A 16,145-nucleotide genomic window follows, 5' to 3' on the forward strand; every position below is an offset into this window, starting at 1 on the left:
CGCATATAGATCTCAAGAATGAACGGACCGATCGTCACCAAACTTGGTGAACAGGTTCTATACATTCCTGAGACGGTCCTTACAAAAATTGGGACCAGTCAAACACACGGTTAGGGAGTTATTGGTGGATTAAGATTAAGAGTGACATATTAATGGTCAAAGGCAAATAACCTTCTCAGTACTGTTGGTGGCAGTGAGAATGGTTATTTCCCTTTGACCAACTGGGGTGTTTTTCCTACCTCGACGTACCCTTTCCCAATGGACCCTGTGTTTACGCGAATAAACATTCTGACTTCTGACTTCTGACGTCTGACTTCTGACTTCTGACTTCTGACTGTCTCTCTGTCTCTCTGTTTCTCTGTCTCTCTGACTTCTGACGTCTGACTTCTGACTTCTGACTTCTGACTTCCGACTTCTGACTTCTGACTTCTGACTTCTGACTTCTGACTTCTGACTTCTGACTTCTGACTTCTGACGTCTGACTTCTGACTTCTGACTTCTGACTTCCGACTTCCGACTTCTGACTTCTGACTTCTCACTTCTGACGTCTGACGTCTGACTTCTGACTTCTGACTTCTGACTTCTGACGTCTGACGTCTGACGTCTGACTTCTGACTTCTGACTTCTGACTTCTGACTTCTGACTTCTGACTTCCGACTTCTGACTTCTGACTTCTGACTTCTGACTTCTGACTTCTGACTTCTGACTTCTGACGTCTGACTTCTGACTTCTGACTTCTGACTTCTGACTGTCTCTCTGTCTCTCTGTTTCTCTGTCTCTCTGACGTCTGACTTCTGACTTCTGACTTCAGTGCCTGCTCAGTTGGTGGCAGTGAGAATGCTAAGGACGGGGGTGTTTTTCCTACCTCGGAGGAATTTCTTGTTATTTTTGTTCTCGTGAAGATGTGAATTTGCATTGCACTGTTGTATCCTTGTTTGTAGTTTCATTGTCATTGTGATTGACATTTTACCAAAACAAATACAGTTTGTAACGAATTTGTAATATTGTCAAGCCCTTAAAAGAAGGAACATTCAGGTGTTTGTGTACATAGCCTATGACATCACAAGGTAATGACGTTCTTTGGTGTCGGATTGTGTTCAGTGGAGCTCATTGGATTTAATTTCTTGTCAAAAACATGGTCCAATTATTTGGAGACCCTGTACAACCAGGCTTATAATCCATGTTACGTGTATTTTCGTCAGATACGTGTATTCCATAAACTGCACATCGTCCAGCAAGAATTTCTTGACAGGTTGTCAAAGACATCAGGTTTGTTCCGCTTTTTGAGCATTTTGTTGAAATAAAGTTGATTTTTTAATTTCATTCCTTGTCTTATCTTTTGCTCAATACCACGCTTGACATTTTCTTCATGGTTGTTGTGCTACAGTGATGCCTAGTCATGTGTGACCGCAACATTTTATCAGAGGCATTCAGCGGTAATTGCTATCTCTGGAAAAAAGTATGAACGTTCCATATTTTGCCTCATGTGTTAACATGCTAAGCAAATGTACGCAAGTGGTCATACTGAAATAAATTTTTGGCGCTACTTCTAACAGTCACTTATCTGCATGCATGCGAAGTCGGATGTAAGTCGTGGAACCTATGACGTATTTTAAAACCTTTTTCCGGAAGATTGCATGATAGCTCAACAAATACCTGTAATGATCCGATATTGTATCTGAAGTATGTTTAGTCTACAGGCATAATATTCTAAAAGTTTGACAGCAATCTACCGGGTCATTGCTGAAATACAGAGCTATATATCATGATACCCCTCAAAACTGACCAACAAAACTCCCGTTTTTAACTTCTCATGCGATCGACATCAGTAGAAATGTCAGAACACAAGAACTACAAAAGATAACCAAAGAAAACAACCCATTCTAGACAGATAATGGATGTGGCTTTCTTTACGTATGTAAAAGTAGCCAAGTTAATTGTGCCTATCCTGAATTTAAGTCCATTTTAAATTGGTACTTAACGGGGTTTTTCGATGCATTTTGGAGGTACCCTTACTTGAGCGGCGGTAAACGTGCCCCGGTAAAAGATATCTTTAACCCGAAAAGTGTGCAAGATAGCCAAGTGAAGTGCCTTTAATGGCATAGAGAGTTTGAACAATGACACGGTGATGAATGTTCTGATGAAATACAACATGTGTCGCAGGAACTTTTTTTTTTAACAGGGATGTCTGGTTCAGGATAACAATACGTTTTCTGCCTACATTTTTGGAATTTGCTGTTTCTGGTTTCAGAATGATGAAAAGGTTTATGCCAATATAAATTTCACTACCTGTATATACTTACAGCAGTGTCCTTGTGAAGAGTGACATTGCCATGATATCTGACACTTTGGAGGATCATGATACCAGCTAACGACAGATGGTTGAGGTTTTTCTAATCGTTATATGTACATACTCGTGATTAATCAAAAGTGATTTCCTGGTCTGTACCATTATATTAAGTGTTGGTAAAGTCAACAAAACAAAACACTTGTGCGAACATTTGTGACCCTCAACCACGAAATTAGTCGCATGTCACCTCGCGCGGTTCTGTGCTAGGCTTAATATTAGTCCGGGGAGTGTCTGGTAACAGTGTGAGGGTCACCTTAGTCACAGGCTTATAACTCAAACAGTTTTAGCTCTTTTCTAAAACGGGTTTCACCACTGGATAGAGCATAAACAACTCTATAGGAAAATGTAAAAAATATGAAAATCATGCAAAGGTGACATGTGACTCATTTCGTGGTGGAGGGTCACATTTTGTACTTTTCTTTGTATTTTAATGTTTCTTGTTTTTCGTGTGTCCAAGTGAACGTTATATAATGTGTTTCATTCGGTTTGAACTGTTATTGTGTGCCTTGATGTCGTAATGCTGTTAAGCAGAAATTTTGTTGTAATTTTACTGCGATTCTCTTCATTCTATAACTATAACTGTGTGTCTGAAGTAGTGGGTATGTTGCGTAAGGGTGTGCTGATATTGAACTTCAGTTGTGTTTTGTAAATGTCTATGTATCAGTGTATTATGTCTTGCCACACACATGCCAAATTTCCTTGTATTGATGAGGACAATAACACTTCTTGTATCTTGTATCTTGTATCTTGTATATTAATTCGTTTGAGGGGAATGACTGTTTATGACTGAAGAGGCTAGTATAACATGCAGTTGTGTCCCTGACCTCTGCTGTCTTGGGCATATCGTAGTTTCATAATAAAGCAAGATTTCCTCTGCAATTGAGCAGTTTGATACAGTTTCGTCGAAGCCAAACGATTACAATACAATCGGTAGACGGTAGGTGTACACAGTACGCGAACTGCCGTAGATGCCCCCCAAAAAACATTGACTGAATCGCGAATATTGAGATGGTTAACATCTAAGTAGTGACGCAAGCGACCTGTATGAGTCATAAATGCTGTTAAAAACTATTCCTGGTGTTATTATCATTCATTCGCTCGGCTTCCTGGCGAGTGGGCGAAACCTGAATTCCATCAGGATAAGTTTATTGTGATATTTGTTTGTCTGTCCACTTAAAAGACCGTTGGGTCGACATATTTGTGACTGAAATGTAATTTTTTCAATAACAACGTTCCAACAACTTTCTTTCTTTAAATTTTTTTTTATTCATTCCTGGTGTGTTTCATCATGTAAATTTGGCTTCTTGTAACTCGTTCTATAAACCACCTGTGAGACGGAATGGGGATTTAAGCTGAGGGAATACTCATATCCTGTTTGGAAACCTGAATTCACAATGTGATGGTGTACACTAGATCGCATACACTAGACCGGAACTGTACAATACAATGTAAATTAAGATTAGAGATTAGTGATTTAAATGTCGATTTGTTAAGAGATATTTGACAAATGATACTTTCTGCTGATGTGGTTTTCATATTGTAATATACTTTTTATTTGACTGTTCACTGTATAATAATAATTATTTTGCCAGAGAAGAATAAGATTTCTGTTTCTTGTGCTATGTAGGCCTACGGTGATAGCGTTGAAATGTGCGTTGTTTTATCAGAGAAAAAGAAGCTCTCAGAAAACTAAATAACAGTGTTTGAGAGTTCCGACAAAAGAATCTACCACAACTATGATCAATGAAGAGAAATTAGACCAGAGGTTTTTCTTTATCAGTTTAAAGGTGTTTTTTTCTGCTTACAGAGAAAGGAACGCTGCTACATTCTGTGTTTCCTAGTGTTGTAAACCTCTCAGCAAGGACCTTCATGGGGAACAATTATTTTGTTCACATGAGTGGACGGCTTCCGCGAGTTCCCTCCCTTCTTGCAAACTGCTCTGTGTGTGTGTGTGTGTGTGTGTAAGTGTGTGTGTGTGTGTATGTGTGCGTGCGTGCGTGCGTGTGTGTGTGTGTATGTGTGCGTGCGTGCGTGTGTGTGTGAGTGAGTGTGTGTGTGTGTGTGCGCGTGCGCGCGCACTCATGTACGTGCGTGTGCTGTGCATGTGTTTATGTGTGCGTGCATCTGCGTGTTTGTGGCTAAAGTGTCGCCTATTCATCTATCTATGTGTCTGTGCGTTAATCTGTCTCTGTCTGCATGTATGTCTGTCTTTCTGTGTGTCTCTCTGCATGCGCTAGTGCGGGCGTGCGCGTGTGTGAGTTTACTTTGTGGTTTTCTCTTTGCGACCACACAATGAAATTTGATCAAACGGGTACACAGATACAGACGGTAGTGATAACGCTATTGGTGTTTTAGACAAATTAACCCACTCGTGTTTTCGCTCTAGCTTGCATCGATCCTCACATGTTCGCCTGTCTCATGTGCCTCGCTGTAATGTCATCGCAAATCAGCCTGGTGAATATCAGAGCCATTTATTTTTTTCCGTCACAAATTAAAGTTTTCGCGGATCAGCTTGGGTTTTTTACGTGTTGACAGGGCGTGGAGAAACAGTTTCAATTAGACCTGTCACGTGACGTTTTTATGTGAATCTCTGCATCTTCTTCTTCTTCTTCTTTTTCTTCTCTCTCTCTTTCTTTTTCTGTCTGTCGCTCTCTCTCTCTCTCTCTTTCTCTCTCTCTCTCTCTCTCTCTCTCTCTCTCTCTCTCTCTCTCTCTCTCTCTCTAACTCACTCCCCCCCCCCCATATCTTGCCTTTAATTGTTTTGTTCTCTTTTCCTCTTCTTCTTCTCCGCCTGTCTGTCTCTGTCTCTCTGTCTCGGGTCTTCTTCTTTGCCTCATTTTCTTCTGGGATGAAGAGAGGGGGTAAGAGAGTGGGAAGTGGTGGGAGAGAAAGGGGGAAGTGGTGGGAGAGAGAGAGGGAAGTGGTGGGAGAGAGAGGGAAGTGGTGGGAGAGAGAGGGGGAAGTGGTGGGAGAGAGAGGGGGAAGTGGTGGGAGAGAGAGAGGGAAGTGGTGGGAGAGAGAGAGGAAAGTGGTGGGAGAGAGAGGGGAAGTGGTGGGAGAGAGAGGGAAGTGGTGGGAGAGAGAGGAGGAAGTGGTGGGTGAGATAATGGGAAGTGGTGGGAAAGAGAATGGGAAGTGGTGGGAGAGAGAGGGGGAAGTGGTGGGAGAGCGAGGGGGAAGAGATGGGTGAGAGAGTGGGAAGTGGAGGGGGAGAGAGAGGGAAGTGGTGGGAGAGAGAGGGGGAAGTGGTGGGAGAGAAAGGGGGAAGTGGTGGGAGAGAAAGGGGGAAGTGGTAGGAGAGCGAGGGGGAAGTGGTGGGAGAGCGAGGGGGAAGTGGTGGGAGAGCGAGGGGGAAGTGGTGGGTGAGGGAGAGGGAAGTGGTGGGAGAGAGAGGGGGAAGTGGTGGGAGATAGAGAGGGAAGTGGTGGGAGAGAGAGGGGGAAGTGGTGGGAGAGAGAGGGGGAAGTGGTGGGAGAGAGAGGGGGAAGTGGTGGGAGAGAGAGGGGGAAGTGGTGGGAGAGAGAAGGAATAATAATAATAATAATAATAAGAACATTTATATAGCGCTAAATCAAAAACTTTCGTTAAAAAGGCTTGCTCTAAGCGCTTGACATCTAAACTAAAACGTCATTCACACTCTTTACAATGATGTACAAGAACTTCATGTCACACTCTTTCATTCAGTATAGCACCATTCACACAGGAAGTGGTGGGAGAGAGAGGGGGAAGTGGTGGGAGAGAGAATGGGAAGTGGTAGGTGAGATAATGGGAAGTGGTGGGAGAGAGAGTGGGAAGTGGTGGGTGAGATAATGGGAAGTGGTGGGAGAGAGAATGTGAAGTGGTAGGTGATATAATGGGAAGTGGTGGGAGAGAGAGTGGGAAGTGGTGTGTGAGAGAATGGGAAGTGGTGGGTGAGAGAATGGGAAGTGGTGGGAGAGAGAATGGGAAGTGGTAGGTGAGATAATGGGAAGTGGTGGGAGAGAGAGTGGGAAGTGGTGGGTGAGAGAATGGGAAGTGGTGGGTGAGAGAATGGGAAGTGGTGGGAGAGAGAGTGGGAAGTGGTAGGTGAGATAATGGGAAGTGGTTGGTGAGAGAATGGGAAGCTGTGGGTGAGAGAGTGGGACGTGGTGGGAGAGAGAAGACAAGGTAACACATGACAATATAGCATAACAAGCAATTGATTGACCTAATCATAATCTAGTGAGATAAGGGAGAGAAGAGAGAGAGAGAGAGAGAGAGAGAGAGAGACAGACAGACAGACAGACAGACAGACAGACAGACAGACAGACAGACAGACAGAGAGTGAGAGTGAAAGAGAGGGAGGGGAGTAAAGGAGAGGGAGAGAAGGGAACAGAGACAGAGAGAAAAAAATCTTTTGGTCACATGTGATAACGATTACCGATCAAGAATGGTTTATCTTTACGTCATAATACAAAGGGTAAAGGATATTGGGGCTCAGAACAGGAAATGAATCGTGTTAACTCAAACATAACATTCCCATTAAAAGATTGAAATAGAGTTTAGGCTACTGTTCATTTAAGATAAAATAATTTGATGTTTCCGCACAACTAGGTTGTTTTACACAGAGTTGAGTAAGCGAGAGAGGAGGGAGGAAGAAGGGGAGAGTAAACGAAGAAAAGAGAGAGAGAGAGAGAGAGAGAGAGAGAGAGAGAGAGATAGAGAGAGAGAGAGAGAGAGAGAGAGAAAGAGTGAGAGAGATATAAAGAGAAAAGAAGAAGAAAAGGAAAGATAAGATCAAATAAAATACATAATTTGTTTTCAATGTAAAATACAGAAATACATTGTATGGAATGCAACACAATGTGCATTAAGGAATTACATAAGGAGAACTCAAAAATTACAAAAGTACATTGACATAGTTATACCTTTCATTTGGGAATAAAGTTGCTCCGATCAGCTACACATCCGGTAACACTAGTACAACATGTTTAATAAAATAACAATCGAACAGGACATTTCATTCACGAATGATGTGTGAACGTGACTGCCTCTTAAATATTTTCAAGATTAGCTGATGTCTATCTCAGCCTGACGGCTTCGTTAGACAATCAACGTAATCTCGTGTGGAAGAAAACGTCTGTCACACGACCAAGTCGGAATAGCAGGTAATGGCATACTGTCGGTCGTCTGCTCATTATAAATCTTTTTCGTTGACAATTATCTCCCCTTGTGAATCTCTGTTCTATGCTTTTCATTCTTTACGGGCTGCCGTTTCTGCCGGAATCACTGCTTATCGATTCTCTGTTTCTTGCAACGACAAGACTACAGAAAAAAAGAGATTCGAGAATTGCTGAGTTAGAAGTCACAGCAAATGTGCCATTTCCCCAGTGAATGCTAAAGACTCCCTCACTGTAAAACGAGAGATAGCTTGTTTGCTTCGATTATATTTCTAATTTGTTTCGCTTATTGAAAACACTTTTCAGCAGCTATAATATTGCTTCTGCAAAAGATTTAGATACCAGTGCCTTTCTTCCCGTGTAAATGAACGTGAAAACCGCCAGGTACGCGCATCTCTCCAGCTTTTGACGGGGGGCACGGTAGCTCAGTTGGTAGAGCTCTGGACTTGTGATCCAATGGTCGTGGGTTCGATTCCGGGCCGGGTTATGTGTAGACTCGATCAGAGATCAGAGACGGTATCCATGTTCTACCCCCGTGTCCCCACTGTGGCACGAAAAAGACCTCGGTAATTCTGCCATAAGTGCAGGTGGTTGATAACACCTACACACGCAAACACCTGGGTAGCGCGACTCTGTTGCTGCTAGCTTTCAACTGGGAGGAAGTGATCCAAATTTCTCAGCGATGGGACAATAATGTTATGAGAATGAAAAGACAAGTCGCGTAAGGCGAAAATACAACATTTAGTCAAGTAGCTGTCGAACTCACAGAATGAAACTGAACGCAATGCCATTTTTCAGCAAGACCGTATACTCGTAGCATCGTCAGTCCACCGCTCGTGACAAAGGCAGTGAAATTGACAAGAAGAGCGGGGTAGTAGTTGCGCTGAGAAGGATAGCACGCTTTTCTGTACCTCTCTTCGTTTTAACTTTCTGAGCGTGTTTTTAATCCAAACATATCATATCTATATGTTTTTGGAATCAGGAACCGACAAGGAATAAGATGAAAGTGTTTTTAAATCGATTTCGGAAATTTGATTTTGATAATAATTTTTATATGTTTAATTTTCAGACCTTGTTTTTAACCCGAATATAACATATTTATATGTTTTTGGTATCAGAAAATGACGAAGAGTAAGATGAACGTAAATTTGGATCGTTTTATAACAAAATAATTTTAATTACAATTTTCAGATTTTTAATGACCAAAGTCATTAATTAATTTTTAAGCCACCAAGCTGAAATGCAATACCAAACCCCGGCCTTTGTCGAAGATTGCTTGGCCAAAATTTCAATCAATTTGATTGAAAAATGAGGGTGTGACAGTGCCGCCTCAACTTTTACAAAAAGCCGGATATGACGTCATCAAAGACATTTATCGAAAAAATGAAAAAACCTTTCGGGGATGTCATACCCAGGAACTCTCATGTCAAATTTCATAAAGATCGGTCCAGTAGTTTACTCTCAATCGCTCTACACACACACACGCACACACACACACACACACATACACCACACCCTCGTCTCGATTCCCCCCTCTACGTTAAAACATTTAGTCAAAACTTGACTAAATGTAAAAAGGAAAAAATATTAGAGCATCCTTCCACTTGGACACAATGCATAAATCAACAGCTTGTCGGCTTCCTGTGTAACGTGGGGATCATTTTCCTGGATCAATTTTGAAGATCGACAAATGTGACCCTCCACCACGAAATGAGTCGCATGTCACCTCGCGCGGTTCTGCGCTGGGCTTAATATAAGTCCGGGGAGTGTCTGGTAACAGTGTGAAGGTCACCTTAGTCACAGGCTTTTAACTCAAACAGTTTTTGCTCTTTTCTAAAACTGTTTTCACCACTGGATAGAGCATAAAACGTAAATGTAAAAAATATGAACATCATGCAAAGGTGACATGCGACTCATTTCGTGGTGGAGGGTCACAAATGTGTCAGTTACAACCTTTATCGTGTGTGTGAATGAGTGTATGTGCACCTTGAGTCGCCTGTTGGTGAGATGTGCGCGTTACAAATATTCGTATTATTACTATTATTATTATTATTATTATTATTATTATTATTATTCCACGTGTTGGGTCTATTGCATGTAAGTGTAGTGTCAAATGTGATTGAAGATAACTTCTTTCCCGTGTAAAACGTGATGTAAACCTCGACAGATTGGTGCAGGCTTTTACATGCATCCTCTAACAGATCGGTCCAGACTTTTACATGTATCCTCTTACAGATCGGTCCAGACTTTTACATGTATCCTCTTACAGATCGGTCCAGACTTTTACATGTATCCTCTTACAGATCGGTCCAGACTTTTACATGTATCCTCTTACAGATCGGTCCAGACTTTTACATGCATCCTCTTACAGATCGGTCCAGACTTTTACATGCATCCTCTTACAGATCGGTCCAGACTTTTACATGCATCTTCTTACAGATAGGTCCAGACTTTTACATGCATCCTCTTACAGATCGGTCCAGACTTTTACATGCATCCTCTTACAGATTGGTGCTGGCTTTTACATGCATCCTCTAACAGATCGGTCCAGACTTTTACATGTATCCTCTTACAGATCGGTCCAGACTTTTACATGTATCCTCCTACAGATTGGTCCAGACTTTTACATGCATCCTCTTACAGATCGGTCCGGGCTTTTACATGCATCCTCCTACAGATCGGTCCAGACTTTTACATGCATCCTCTTACAGATCGGTCCAGACTTTTACATGCATCCTCTTACAGATCGGTCCAGACTTTTACATGCATCCTCCTACAGATCGGTCCAGACTTTTACATGCATCCTCTTACAGATCGGTCCAGACTTTTACATGCATCCTCCTACAGATCGGTCCAGACGTTTACATGCATCCTCTTACAGATCGGTCCAGACTTTTACATGCATCCTCTTACAGATCGGTCCAGACTTTTACATGCATCCTCTTAAAGATCGGTCCAGACTTTTACATGCATCCTCTTACAGATCGGTCCAGACTTTTACATGCATCCTCTTACAGATCGGTCCAGACTTTTACATGCATCCTCTTACAGATCGGTCCAGACGTTTACATGCATCTTCTTATTTAAAATACACTAAACATCAACGGCCGAGCTGTTTTCTTCGCAGAGTGGGAATTTGTGACGATTGACACGGGTGTCAGCTACGAAAATATTTCAGCAACAAAACATATCCTGCATTGTTCAAACAGCAGCCAGCCTCTAGCTGTGGCTGCATGTGTCCTCCGCTGAAGTGGAAGGATACAATTGTGTCTTCATGGAATAGACATAACTGAACTGCCATGAGTTACAAGATGGCGCAGGTACGTATACGCTGACCTTCGATTGCCCGCTGCGCTCGTACAAGCTTCGCGAAAACACAAACTTTATGTGTATCCTTTTGCAAAGTGTGAGATTCATTCTCGATGATGCGATAGTTTGCAGGGCGTATTGCCAGCAGACAGAATCGAAACGTGACAAATTAATTCCAAATGAATCCTGCAGATTGCTCAGTTAGTATTACCACTCCTCGCGGCCATGAGCCGACAGCTTTATCCCCTCCCTGAAACACCAGCCGATCAGCAGCCCTCCGACATGCCGCCGATATAATCCGTAGTGAGACTTCGGCGTCGAATTCTACACCCATGACGTCACTTCCGCCCTGATCCCACGAGCCTCGTTTTGGTTCCACACCGGACACCCCGGGTTCCCATGATGGCGCGACCTGTGCTGTCGTTGTTGAATCTTTCTCTCATCTTTCTTCCTCGCCTCGCTCTTCCGCGTGGCCCAGGGTTCTCCGGGCCGCCCAACTCGGGGATTAGAATGCAAATTGAATCCCAACCGCGCCGCAAACACTGCCAATATCAAATCCATTCCGCGCACGTCGGACATATCGCTAGAGAGCCGAGCGAGGGGAGGTAACCGGGATTGATTTCTCCTCCAGGGAAATCTACAGTAGGGGGGCACCGAAAGCTAGCTTAAAGATGTGTTCCTTCAGTGTAAAACGATCATGGTAACCACCGCGTATTTATATATGGTTTTAAAATGAGAAAAGCGCATCCTTCCCCTATGGACACATTCTAAAATGAAACAGCCTTGCTGCTTCCTGTACTGAACGGGATTTTTGAAATGATTTCGTTGTTGGATGGGTGGGTTGGGAATAATTATTTTGTAGATTTACACAGGTTTCCATTAATGAATTAATTCAGAAACAAAATCCCACTCTCCACAGAAAGTTGCCTGATCTTAGATTCTTAATTGGTATGTGTCCAGTTGGAAGCGGGATGATTCAGTCTATCCCAGTAACTAGCCTGGACGACTCCATGGGGATTTACCACATGATCTTCATCGGAAGGAAGGTATCTTTAAGGGTTCTTTAAGATGGCGGCGCACCACGTGTTTTTGGCCACCAGGGGGCGTGGCTGTGAAGGGTCCCGGCGGAACGCTCTACAAATGTCAAGTTAATCGGAGGACGGGTGTCGATCTTGTCTGTCGAGGAATGTCCCGGGAAACGAGACAGACATACAGCGTGTTAAGATTATCAACATGTTCACAGCATCTTCATGTTTTTAATCTTAATTCAAGTGAAAAAAACGGCCTGGTCGAATGTCGTGATGTTTTGAGCAAGCGAGACAGAGATGGAACGTGTTACGATTCTTTCATGTTCTGAAAAAATACTTCTTTTAATTTGAAGGTACTTGGAGAAAGGCTTGCTCGGCTGTCGGGGGATATTCTGAGCAAGCGAGACAGAGAGAGAACGTGTTACGATTATTTCATGTTCTGAAAAGCTTCATGTTTTTAAGGTGAAGCCATGTTGACGACGGCTTGCCTGACTGTGGAGGGATTGTTTGATGGAACTTGACAAAGACTATGTGAAGAAATGTTATGTTTTATTTTCTCTTTGTTTTAACGCCTATCTGCTCTTGTAATTTGAAGTCAACGTTTAACTTTTTTTTACTTTCTTAAAAAAAAACCTCTTTGTAGACTTTATTCATAAAAACAACCGACAAAAGCATTTAGCTTGAGTTTTTGACCTAATTTGTTTTATAATTTTGTTTATTCTTTTGTACCATGCTACTTTCAAATAATTAGAATGTTGTTCATGATAAAATAATATAACAATTTGACGACAAAAATAAATGCTAGCAACATTCCAGGTGGTACGATTAGTGTTGTGTGCAACATATAACTTACTCACATTTTTATTTGTTTTTATTCTTTCCCCAAGTCTCTCAGTTTTCAGCGAAATACCGCACATACGAAAAAGTGAAAATATCGTCTATGATAAAATGATGTAAACGAAGACTATGGTTCACTAACACTGATGGATTCTTTCAGTATAAGTAAAATTAAAAGCTCCGAACTGCAAGAAAGTGGTATCACTGTTTCTGAATTGTAATTAAATGAATAATCAATAGACAGCGAATTAACTGTCAGGCTGAAACCATGCAATTAAACCCAAAGGAGTCTGAGTCTGCACAGTGCAGAGAAAATGGTGTCCTATTTGTTGCTGGAAGAATGATCACCAGACAAGGCAGACATGTAAATTGTTCCAGTACTCGACTGTGTGAAGAGGGAATGAGGACGGCAAGAGAACAAGTCTAAGAAATATGGCCGGCCCCCGTAGCGCAGTGGTTAGCGCATCGGGCTGCAGGCCGGGAGATCGTGGGTTCGAATCCCATCAGGGTCATGTGGGTTTTTCGGGCAACGGTCGGCTCCAACCCAGAGTGGAAGTGCTATGGTTCCTATGGGAAGGCTGGGATCACACAGCCGAGTGTCATTCACTTAACGAATGCGATTTTGAGGGTGCTCAGGTTCTGTATACCTGTCCAACACCGCAGGTGCGGCAGTTCTCGGGCCTGGTTGATGCCAGGATATATTATGACAGTAAGCGTAGAGTGCTGCCCTGTCACGTAGTCTCAAAAACCAAATTGGAAATCCAAAGCATCATCATTATCATCCTCATCTCATTAATCATCCAAAATATAAATTGTCCTTGCTCTTGTGGCCCTTCATGCCCGGAGCTCTCATGGTGACCTTGGTCTCAGTGTTCCTGTTCGATCCTTCCCTGAATAGTAGTTCTGCTGTCAGTCTTCAACGTGTGACGTTCTGGGGGGTCGACGGAGGGACGTGGTGGTGGTCTGCTCTCTGGAGGGGACGCTCACTCAGTCTGGCTCCGCAATGTCAGTTAGTATATGTAGGGGGCATAGTAGGTAGTTGGCTGCGTCCGTTAGCTCGGGACAGACCCACTACTGAACACCGTCGAAGTGACTCAGCAGAAGTGCAGTGTCATCTTCCGAGGGTAGCCTACCGCAGCGACCCGACATCCCCCCCCCCCCCCCTGGAGCGTCTGTAAAATCGACAAGTCTGGCAGCGGAACGAAATTCAGAGGTGGTTGGAGCAGCGAGTGCAGGGACGGGGCGGTGTGAGAGCACAACGGGACAAGGAACAGGTGTAAAGACGAAAAAGGAAAAAAAAAAAGGTCTAAGAAATATAGAGAATACTACATGGCTTGCTGTGTCGTACCAGATTTACACGAGTTGTTTTTTTTAAATATTGAACTGCGAGCGAAAGCAACGAGTGTAAATCTGGTACGACACAGCAAGCCATGTAGTATTCTGTTTATCCTACGTACTGTACTTACGTGTATTTTACTGAAAATGTCCTGCAGTCGAGGCAGCTAAATTGAAGACGCTTGTTTTGGAACCTCGATCTCTTCTAAAGCCTCGTGCAATCTATTACGTCAAAGTAAAGAAACGTCACTCTGAAAGTGTGGCGTGACGTGTTAGTTCTAAAAATTCATCGAGGGTAATTAGCGAGCGCAATTTATTTTCTTTCTATAATGACGTTTGTCTCAGTGACTTTGGCATCATAAGCAGTGGAAAAACAGGTCCCTGGCAGACTTGCTTGACATGACCTCATTTACATGATATACACACGTGTGATTTGAACGATTATTATCTCACGAGTGTCTCTCTCACAAATATTACTTGCACAAGGTAGGATGAAAGTCAATGCTAGTTATTCTTAAAGGTGCTTGGTTACGCAGAACTCACTCTTGTTACACATGTCAGATGATTTTCAAGCACTTATCATCCTCTGTTTCTCAGATCTTGCACGAGACAGGACCAGCGAAACAACGGCAACAGTAATTGAATAGACATGAAGTTACAAAACCAAGGGTCTAAAACCAAACCGTACAGTTAATACTGCAAATTGCTGAAAACTTATTCTCATGGATTAGACCAAAAAATTGTACCTTGCCCTGTATTCCATTGTAATAAAGCATTTTCATGTGCGTCTTGATACTGAAAATACCTTTCTTTTTGTCTTTAAATCTGTTATAGGGGAAGAGCCCCCCGTGCCTTGCGTCATCGACCCGTCTGCGTCAAAGCCTATTTCAAGAATCAAATGACGTCTTGTCTTTCCTCTTAGTCCCGAATTGGAATTGTGTCATGTAGGAGCTACCTGCTCCAGTCAGCTAAGGGAGAATGCAAACAGTAATGAAAGTCGATTGAAAAAGAAAAACCCAGTGCATTGCTGCAATGTTTCCAAAGCGCGCATAGACGTTTTATCGAAATGCGACTTCCAACATGCAGATAACAGAGTGAAGTCTTTGTTGAAAGCGCTATGGTCCAAATGATCCGATACAATTCCCTTTTTTGTGCAAGTGACATACTCAGTTGTATTGATTTTGTTTTAAACTGATTCATCAAACAATCTTTGAAACTGAAAAAACTGACGGTACAAAATCGACATTCGTCCGGACAAAAACTCTATAATCACGAAACAAAGGCTTGACATTTCAAACACACACTCAAGTTGTGAGCGTCCCTGCACGATACCACAATCGTTTAGCCTTCTCTACACGATACAGTTATCACTCTTCAAAGTGGGCGGGGATGTAGCTCAGTCGGTAGCGCGCTGGATTTGTATCCAGTTGGCCGCTGTCAGCGTGAGTTCGTCCCCACGTTCGGCGAGAGATTTATTTCTCAGAGTCAACTTTGTGTGCAGACTCTCCTCGGTGTCCGAACACCCCCCATGTGTACACGCAAGCACAAGACCAAGTGCACACGAAAAAGATCCTGTAATCCATGAGTTCGGTGGGTTATAGAAAAACAAAAATACCCAGCATGCTTCCTCCGAAAGCGGCGTATGGCTGCCTAAATGGCGGGGTAAAAACGGTCATACACGTAAAAGCCGTGGGAGTTTCAGCCCATGAACGAACAAACAAACTCTTCAAAGTTTTGCTTAAACTTAAACTTCTGTTTGCTCCCACCTCCTCCTTCCTCTCTCAAAAGAAAAAAAACAGAGGAAACCGAGCAAAACAACAAACAAAGCGAATTATTGAATTATTGAAAACCTACCTCGCATTTCTCCTTAAAAGGTACATTGACCTATTTTAAAGGTGTACCGTCCTTCCTGCACGCATGATCATGTTCACCTGCACAGATCCGTGCATACCTTCACGCGGAATAAAAGCATCCTTCTATTTGAACACATACCAACAATTAACAGCGTGGCCGTATTCGGTCTAGGGGGAAAATACTCGTATGTTCCTGAATAGACGAATTCCCCAGAAACAACTCTACCGGGTTAGTATTTGTTGTGAAAGAGTGACTACTCTTAGAAAATGGGAGGCAAGCTTATCCGTGTGACAT

General features: G+C 42.8%; 1 non-coding gene across 1 annotated transcript; it reads left to right on the forward strand.

Annotated features, from left to right (window-relative positions):
* The first annotated feature begins 13,100 nt into the window (after positions 1-13,100).
* On the forward strand, positions 13,101-13,174 carry Trnac-gca (transfer RNA cysteine (anticodon GCA)). The gene has a single exon. It is a non-coding gene; the product is annotated as a tRNA-Cys (tRNA).
* The last annotated feature ends 2,971 nt before the right edge of the window (positions 13,175-16,145 follow it).

Source organism: Littorina saxatilis, linkage group LG6, assembly GCF_037325665.1.
Source record: "Littorina saxatilis isolate snail1 linkage group LG6, US_GU_Lsax_2.0, whole genome shotgun sequence".
NCBI lineage: Eukaryota > Metazoa > Mollusca > Gastropoda > Littorinimorpha > Littorinidae > Littorina > Littorina saxatilis.